The following is a 10,053-nucleotide window of genomic DNA, read 5'->3' as shown; positions in this document are numbered from 1 at the left end:
CTGAGTTGATCTACTCTGAGATAGAAAACTCTGAGTTTCCGGTTCCAGAACAGCTGATTTGAGTCAGTTTAATCAACTCGGAGTAGTTTCACCTGGAGTTAAGCGCGTGCACCACAACTATAAAAAGCCAGCATCAATGGAGCCCCGATTCAACGAGTCACCATGGCAACGGGGAAGAGGATGGCTGCGTTTTTCGCCCCCCTAGAACTAGACATCTTAATTCGCTCATACGACGAGTTTGAGCATGTTTTCAGAAAGAAGTGCAACACCGCTGCAGCTGCAAAAGAGAGGGAGACGGCTGCTGCTCGGTCATTGCGTAAGTTTAAATGTAGTCCTTTGTAATCACAATAATATTACAGAGGAAAACTGCTTGAATGGTGGCCTATTAATTTATTTCATTTAGGTCCAAGCGCACTTGGCAGCAGTTTAGGATGAAATTTAAAAACATTGTTCAAACAGGTGAGACCTCGGCATAATCTCATGGGGGTACCTCATTTTGATCATGTTTTACATTGTAAAGTAAATATTAAGTGGCTGTTTGACTGTGCAGTTGTTTTATCCCCAACATAATGCTGGTTTCACACACATAAATGTCTTCTCATCTACATCATGTTCTGTTAAATAATTAATCCTATTTAAACTAACACAGACTTCTACTCAGCCAACAGAAAGAAGGCAGATGCCCGTAAAACGGCTGGTGGTCCAGCACCGCCACCTCTAACGGAGGCAGAGGAGCTGGCCCTAAGCCAGAATTTAGGAAGGCCAGTGGCTGGCTCCGACATTGTACAAAAAACTTTTGCAAACCATTTGCAAAGAAACGCAGCGCAACACACAATATCTGCTGGGATGTGAGAGCATGACTACGATTGGTAATGTTGCAAATGTAAAGACGGCTTAGGTTGTGTATGTAGATGATGGACTGTGACGTGAAATGGTACCGCTCAAAAAGATAATGGCTGGAAATGCTAGAACATCTATGCGTGGTCTGATAACCATCTCTTGACGAATATTTAATTCTCTGCGCAGTAATGCTGCACCTTCATCCACGGGATCGTTATCAAAAGGACATGCCATGTTAGTGAAAAAAAGTCGCCACTTACTGTGCCTAATGGACTTCTAATATACTGACTCTGATTTTTTTTTTAATTAATTTATTTTTTTTAATGATTTCTTTAAATGACAGACGGCAGAACTAGGCTACGCCAAAACTCGCCTGCTGCCTGAATGAATGAGGAAATCAAATGGAGTGTGTGGCTCTGAAAGAGGGCGGAGACTGAGAGAAAGTCGAGGTTCATTGAGAAAAACCTGGTCCCGACCAGGTTAGATTCATAGAGTCTGTTGCTACGGTAACTGACCGAGAGCTTAAGTTACCCCTCTCTGTGAAACAGGCTAGAGTTATCCCTCTTTCTCTGGTTTGAGTTACCTCCCTTTTTGAAACGGAAAACTCAGAGTTTCCCTCATTTCAGGGTTAACAGACTCTGAGTTTTCACTAAACCTGCTTTGTAAAACGGACCCCAGGTTTGGGGACATCTATATGCCCGTGACAGAAGCCCTTCACCAGCGCCGAGCCCCGACATACGCAAGGACGCGAGGGCCCGATCATCGCTGCTTGCAGCTTTAATTAGGGCCCGAGCACCGACCGGTGCGAAGCCCTATTGAAACTGAAGGAATTATTATTATTATTATTATTATTATTCCTCCGAAACAAACGCATTTTTGAGGGCCTAAACATGCACGAAAACTCATGAAAATTTGCACAGATGTCAGGACTGGCGAAAATTGCGATATTTTATGGGTCTCGAAATAAAGCGGGACAAAATGGCTCGACAGCGCCACCTAGAAAGTCAAGAAAATTGAGCCCCTCGATACAGATTGTCGTAGGAGAACGAAATTCGGTATGCATATGTATCATGACCAGACGCACCAAAAAGTCTCAAGGACACATAGCCTAACTCCAACAGGAAGTCGGCCATTTTGTATCAAAGTTGAAATTTTGCACCGATTTTGTCATTTCCAGCCCGCATACTTTAACGAACTCCTCCTAGAGATTTGACCCCAGGACTTTCAAATTCGGTCCGTATCATCTACAGGCATAGGAGATTAAAAGTTGCTAAAACAATTCTCATTAGTCTTTCCTAGGGGGCGTGGCTGGGCGGCGAATTTCGATCCTTCGCCATGAAAAATGAAACGGCTATAACTCCGGCATACATGATCCTAAGAGAGCCAAACCTTTTGTGCTTCATAAGAGTCCCGCCCTGAATGGGTCCATGTGACAATACAGGATATGAGTCATAGCGCCACCTCCTGGCAACAGGAAGTTACATGTTTTACGCTCTGACGCCCTGTGGGCAGCACGGTGATGGAATCCAGCTGAAATTTACTGAGAATAGCCTCAAGACCTTGGAGATCTTATATTATGAAGTTGGTGACCCTTCGTTGAAAGGTGTTGCCATGGCGACGCGGCGAATTTCGATGTGACGCCATGAAATTTCAATGCCTTATAACTTGACTCCACGTGGTCTGATCTTTTCCAAATTTCATATGCTTGTTAAGAGTCCCAATCTGAACACATGTTCAGTCTCATATTTAGCGAAAGTCATAGCGCCACCTACCGGCAACAGGAAGTATCATGCGTCGTACTTTGTCTAATTACTCCTAGGAAATTTGGCTGATGCACCTGAAATTAAGTCAGCTAATAAACAAGACCTTGGTGATGCTACATTTGGCAGCTCATGACCCAAAACTGAATGCTGTTACCATGGCGACACATCCTTCGCCATGAAATACGATACTGTTTTACAGGGAGAATGGATTGCTCTACAGTCACGAAACTTGACACACATGTCTGGAGAGACACCAGCTAAAAACCTATGTAGTTCCTCTCAATGGGCGTAACAAAATGGCTCAACAGCGCCCCCTTTAAAATTTCAAAATTGAAGCCCCGCCTTCCAGATTAACGTAGAGAGATGAAATTCACAGGGCACATGTATAATGTCAAGACGCACAAAAAGGCTGTTGACGCCTCATTGTAAGTTGAACAGGAAGTCGGCCATCTTGAAAAACTGGTCAATTTTCGCCTTTTTTTGGCCATTTCGCATACCTTGTATTTTAACGCACTCCTCCTACAGATTTCATCGTAAGGACTTCAAAATCAGTGTGTGTCATCTAGAGTAGTGTATGATCATGATGGTTTGGCCGTGGCGTGGCGTTGAGTTTTGATGTTTCGCCATGACAGAGGAAATTGATATAACTTGAGTGTACACGGTTGGATCTGCCTCAAACTTTACACAACAAGTCACTGACAAAAGCCCTTCGACTGAGCGTCACTTCGACATGCGCTGGGGTGCGAGGGCCCGATCATCGCTGCTTGCAGCTTTAATTATTATTATTCCTCCGAAACAAACACATTTTTGAGGGCCTAAACATGCACGAAAACTCATGAAAATTTGCACAGATGTCAGGACTGGCGAAAATTTCGATATTTTATGGGTCTCGAAATAAAGCGGGACAAAATGGCTCGACAGCGCCACCTAGAAAGTCAAGAAAATTGAGCCCCTCGATACAGATTGTCGTAGGAGAACGAAATTCGGTATGCATATGTATCATGACCAGACGCACCAAAAAGTCTCAAGGACACATAGCCTAACTCCAACAGGAAGTCAGCCATTTTGTATCAAAGTTGAAATTTTGCACCGATTTTGTCATTTCCAGCCCGCATACTTTAACGAACTCCTCCTAGAGATTTGACCCCAGGACTTTCAAATTCGGTCCGTATCATCTACAGGCATAGGGGATTAAAAGTTGCTAAAACAATTCTCATTAGTCTTTCCTAGGGGGCGTGGCTGGGCGGCGAATTTCGATCCTTCGCCATGAAAAATGAAACGGCTATAACTCCGGCATACATGATCCTAAGAGAGCCAAACCTCTTGTGCTTCATAAGAGTCCCGCCCTGAACGGGTCCATGTGACAATACAGGATATGAGTCATAGCGCCACCTCCTGGCAACAGGAAGTTACATGTTTTACGCTCTGACACCCTGTGGGCAGCACGGTGATGGAATCCAGCTGAAATTTACTGAGAATAGCCTCAAGACCTTGGAGATCTTATATTATGAAGTTGGTGACCCTTCGTTGAAAGGTGTTGCCATGGCGACGCGGCGAATTTCGATGTGACGCCATGAAATTTCAATGCCTTATAACTTGACTCCACGTGGTCTGATCTTTTCCAAATTTCATATGCTTGTTAAGAGTCCTGATCTGAACACATGTTCAGTCTCATATTTAGCCAAAGTCATAGCGCCACCTACTGGCAACAGGAAGTATCATGCGTCGTACTTTGTCTAATTACTCCTAGGAAATTTGGCTGATGCACCTGAAATTAAGTCAGCTAATAAACGAGACCTTGGTGATGCTACATTTGGCAGCTCATGACCCAAAACTGAATGCTGTTACCATGGCGACACATCCTTCGCCATGAAATATGATACTGTTTTTCAGGGAGAAGGGATTGCTCTACAGTCATGAAACTTGACACACATGTCTAGAGTGATGTCAGCTAAAATCCTATGTGGTCGCTTTGAATGGGCGTGGCAAAATGGCTCAACAGCGCCCCCTTTAAAATTTCAAAATTGCAGCCCCGCCTTCCAGATTAACGTAGAAAGATGAAATTCACAGGGCACATGTATAATGTCAACACGCACAAAAAAGCCTCTTGAAGCCTTATTGTAAGTCGAACAGGAAGTCGGCCATCTTGAAAAAAATGGTACATTTTGGCCTTTTCTTGGCCATTTCGCATACCTTGTATTTTAAAGAACTCCTCCTACAGAATCCATCGTAAGGACTTAAAAATCAGTGTGTGTCATCTAGACTAGTGTATGATCATGATGGTTTGGCCGTGGCGTGGCGTTGACTTTTGATGTTTCGCCATGACAGAGGAAATTGATATAACTTGAGTGTACACGGTTGGATCTGCCTCAAACTTTACACAACAAGTCACTGACAAAAGCCCTTCGACTGAGCGTCACTTCGACATGCGCTGGGGTGCGAGGGCCCGATCATCGCTGCTTGCAGCTTTAATTATTATTATTCCTCCGAAACAAACGCATTTTTGAGGGCCTAAACATGCACGAAAACTCATGAAAATTTGCACAGATGTCAGGACTGGCGAAAATTTCGATATTTTATGGGTCTCGAAATAAAGCGGGACAAAATGGCTCGACAGCGCCACCTAGAAAGTCAAGAAAATTGAGCCCCTCGATACAGATTGTCGTAGGAGAACGAAATTCGGTATGCATATGTATCATGACCAGACGCACCAAAAAGTCTCAAGGACACATAGCCTAACTCCAACAGGAAGTCGGCCATTTTGTATCAAAGTTGAAATTTTGCACCGATTTTGTCATTTCCAGCCCGCATACTTTAACGAACTCCTCCTAGAGATTTGACCCCAGGACTTTCAAATTCGGTCCGTATCATCTACAGGCATAGGAGATTAAAAGTTGCTAAAACAATTCTCATTAGTCTTTCCTAGGGGGCGTGGCTGGGCGGCGAATTTCGATCCTTCGCCATGAAAAATGAAACGGCTATAACTCCGGCATACATGATCCTAAGAGAGCCAAACCTTTTGTGCTTCATAAGAGTCCCGCCCTGAACGGGTCCATGTGACAATACAGGATATGAGTCATAGCGCCACCTCCTGGCAACAGGAAGTTACATGTTTTACGCTCTGACGCCCTGTGGGCAGCATGGTGATGGAATCCAGCTGAAATTTACTGAGAATAGCCTCAAGACCTTGGAGATCTTATATTATGAAGTTGGTGACCCTTCGTTGAAAGGTGTTGCCATGGCGACGCGGCGAATTTCGATGTGACGCCATGAAATTTCAATGCCTTATAACTTGACTCCACGTGGTCTGATCTTTTCCAAATTTCATATGCTTGTTAAGAGTCTCGGTCTGAACACATGTTCAGTCTCATATTTAGCGAAAGTCATAGTGCCACCTACTGGCAACATGAAGTAACACGTGTCGTACTTTGTCTAATTACTCCTAGGAAATTTGGCTGATGCACCTGAAATTAAGTCAGCTAATAAACGAGACTTTGGTGATGCTACATTTGGCAGCTCATGACCCAAAACTGAATGCTGTTACCATGGCGACACATCCTTCGCCATGAAATACAATACTGTTTTACAGGGAGAATGGATTGCTCTACAGTCACGAAACTTGACACACATGTCTGGAGAGACACCAGCTAAAAACCTATGTAGTTCCTCTTAATGGGCGTAACAAAATGGCTCAATAGCGCCCCCTTTAAAATTTCAAAATTGAAGCCCCGCCTTCCAGATTAACGTAGAGAGATGAAATTCACAGGGCACATGTATAATGTCAAGACGCACAAAAAAGTCTGTTGACGCCTTATTGTAAGTTGAACAGGAAGTCGGCCATCTTGAAAAACTGGTCAATTTTCGCCTTTTTTTGGCCATTTCGCATACCTTGTATTTTAACGCACTCCTCCTACAGATTTCATCGTAAGGACTTCAAAATCAGTGTGTGTCATCTAGAGTAGTGTATGATCATGATGGTTTGGCCGTGGCGTGGCGTTGAGTTTTGATGTTTCGCCATGACAGAGGAAATTGATATAACTTGAGTGTACATGGTTGGATATGCCTCAAACTTTACACAACAAGTCACTGACAAAAGCCCTTCGACTGAGCGTCACTTCGACATGCGCTGGGGTGCGAGGGCCCGATCATCGCTGCTTGCAGCTTTAATTATTATTACAACTCTTTGACCTCAAATAACTTCTACAAACGTGTACCAAAACTCACCAAAATTGGCATGCGCGTCAGTTCTGGTGAAAATCGCAGATTTTATGGGTCTCACAAAAAATGCAGGGAAAAATGGCTCGACAGCGCCACCTAGAAAATTAAGAAAAGCGAGCCCCACGATACAGATCGTCGTAGAACAATGAAATTTGGTGTGCTTATATATCATGACCAGACGCACCAAAAACTCTCTTGGAGCCATACCCTAAATCCAACAGGAAGTCGGCCATTTTGGTTCAAAGTTGCCATTTTCAGGCCAATTTTGCCGTTTTTAGCCCGCATACTTTAATGAACTCCTCCTAGGGATTTGACCTCAGCAACTTGAAATTCGGTCAGTATCATCTACAGACCTGGGAGATGAAAAGTTATCAAAACGGTGAGTTTTTGACATTGCCGAGGGGGTGTGGTCGGGCGGCGAATTTCGATCCTTCACCGTGAAAATTCAAACGGCCATAACTCCGGCATGCACGATCCTAAGAGACCCAAACCTTTTGTGCTTGGAAAGAGTCCCGTCCTGAACACATCCATGTGTCAATATTGGATCTAAGTCATAGCGCCACCTACTGGCAACAGGAAGTTACATGTTTTACACTTTGACGCTCAGTGGGTCGCATGGTGATGGGATCCACCTCAAATTTACTCAGAATAGCCTCAAGACCTTGGAGATGGTATATTATGAAGTTGGTGACTTTTCGTCGAAAGGTGTTGCCATGACGACGCAGCGAATTTTGATGTCTCGCCATGAAATTTCAAAGCCTTATAACTTGACTCCACATGGTCTGATCTTTTCCAAATTTCATATTCTTGTTAAGAGTCCCGGTCTGAACACATTTTCAGGCCCATATTTAGTGACAGTCATAGCGCCACCTACTGGCAACAGGAAGTATCATGCGTCGTTCTTTGTTGTATTAGTCCTAGGAAATTTGGCCGATGCACCTGAAATTGACTCAGCTAAGATGTAAGACCTTGGTGATGCTACATTGGGCAGGTCATGACCCATGACCAAACGCCGTTGCCATGGCGACACATCCCTCGCCATGAAATACGATGCTGTATTTTAGGGACAAGGGATGGGTGTACAGTCACAAAACTTGGCACACATGTCTGGAGCGACACCAGTTAAAATCCTGGATAGGTCATTTGCATAGGCGTGGCAATATGGCTCAACAATTTCAAAACTGTAGCCCTGCCTTCCAGATTAACATAGAAAAATGAAATTCATGAGGCATATGTACCATGTCAAGACGCACAAAAAAGCCTCTTAGAGCCATATTGTAAGTCCTACAGGAAGTCGCTTACCTTGTATTTTAACGATCTCCTCCTACAGAATTCATCATAACGACTCCAAAATCAGTGTGTGTCATGTATACTAGCTTGTGATCAAAAGTTATTAAAAGATTTAGTTATCATTGAAGCATGTGGCTGTGGCGTGGTGTTGAGTTTTGATGTTTCGCTATTCCAGAGGAAATTGCTATAACTTCAGTGTAAATGCTCCAATCTGCCCCACACTTTCCATGTTTGATAAGAGTCCCAACCTGAACACATCTACATGACAGTATTCAATCAGTAATACAAACCCCCTATAAAAGTTCAAGGAATCAGCCCAAGCAGCAGGCAAAATAGAGGACAAAGGAAGTGATATTTATCTTCTTCTTGCACTGTCTGAAAGCAGCCCTGGTCTGGAGACATCTACATGCCCATTACTGAAGCACTTCGACTGCGCTCGACACGACGTACGCAAGGGCACGAGGGCGTGATCATCGCTGCTTGCAGCTTTAATTATTATTATTCTCTGTGATTAAAAGTGTTTTTGAGGGCCTAAACGTGCTTGGAAAGTGCCTTTTTTGAGGGACTACGGATAGTTTTACAGTCACGAAACTTGACACACGTCTGGATTGACACCAGTTAAAATCCTGGATAGGTCATTTGCATGAGCGTGGCAATATGGCTCAACAGCGCCCCCTTGAAAATGTGAAAATTGAAGCCCTACCTTCCAGATTAACGTAGAAAAGTGAAATTCACCGGGCATATGTATCACGTCAAGATGCACAAAAAAGCCTCTTGGAGCCATACTGTACATCCAAAAGGAAGTCGGCCATTTTGGAAAAATTTTCCAGGCCTTTTATTTTAACAAACTCCTCCTACAGAATTCATCATAACGACTTCAAAATCAGTGTGTGTCATCTGGACTAGTCGATGATCAAAAGTTATCAAAAGATTTTGCTATCGTTGATTAGGGCCCAAACACTGAGTGGTGCGAAGACCCTATTGTAATTGGGAGGATTATTAGGTTATTATTGTTTTTTTGAAAGATTTTTAGGGCCACTGAGTGGTTTGAAGGGATTGTTAGGGCCTGAGCAAGAAAGTGCCAGGGACTGTTGGGTCCCTGGCACTGAAAGTGCAAGGAACCTACTGTTTTTGAAGGGATTATTATTATTATTCTAGTACGCCATTGCATTTTTGAGGGTGCTTGAAAACTCACAAACATTGGCACACACGTCAATACTGCAAAGTTCTGTAGTGATTGGGCTCGGGTGTGGACAGCGGCCTCCATAGCACCACCAAATGCAGGGCCATTTGGACAAAGTTTCTTTGATGTGCATGAAATTCAGTGGGTTCATTGCGCTCATCATTCTCGTCCTAATACATATTTTTTCAAATTTTCAGTCAGCCATTTTGGATTTCATGCACCAATTTTCATTTTACAAACACAACTTTGCATATATATTTGAACTAATAAATGCTTCAGTTAGTATCAAAATTGAGCTTAGGCGTGGCATCTCGGCTCTTTAGCACCCTCTAATTACTTTAAGCATTTTTGAGGTACTAGGGGTACTCAAAATTCACAAATCTTTGCACTTGTATCAGTACTGGTGTAACTTGATATCTAATATGGGTCTTAGTTTTGGGTGTGGCAAAATGCCTCAAGGGCACCCCCTAGAAAATTTCAAAGTCAAAGCCCCCACTTTTAAAGCTGACACAGATGTATGAAATTTGGTAGGAAGATGTACCATCTCCAAAAAAAAGCCTCTTGGAGCCACACCGTAAGCCCAACAGGAAGTCAGCCATTTTGAATCTAATTTGCATTTTTTCCAAAAAGTGAAGCCATTGACAGGTGTTGTATTTTAACAAGCTCCTCTTGGAGATTTAACCCGAGCAACTTCAAATTTGGTAGGTGACATCTAAACACCTTTGCGATGCTAAATTGTGAAGCTTTATAATATTCATG

General features: G+C 43.3%; 1 protein-coding gene across 2 annotated transcripts in view; it reads left to right on the top strand.

The window, feature by feature from the left end:
• The window catches only part of adamts17 (ADAM metallopeptidase with thrombospondin type 1 motif, 17), a 414,984-nt gene that overhangs the window by 391,486 nt on the left and 13,445 nt on the right, over nucleotides 1-10,053 (top strand). The gene's annotated exons all lie outside the window — the stretch shown is intronic.

Source organism: Thunnus albacares, chromosome 1 (genome assembly GCF_914725855.1).
Source record: "Thunnus albacares chromosome 1, fThuAlb1.1, whole genome shotgun sequence".
NCBI classification, from domain to species: Eukaryota; Metazoa; Chordata; class Actinopteri; order Scombriformes; family Scombridae; genus Thunnus; species Thunnus albacares.
The sequence above is the reverse complement of the archived record's forward strand: the minus strand, read 5'-3'. Positions and strand labels throughout refer to the sequence as shown.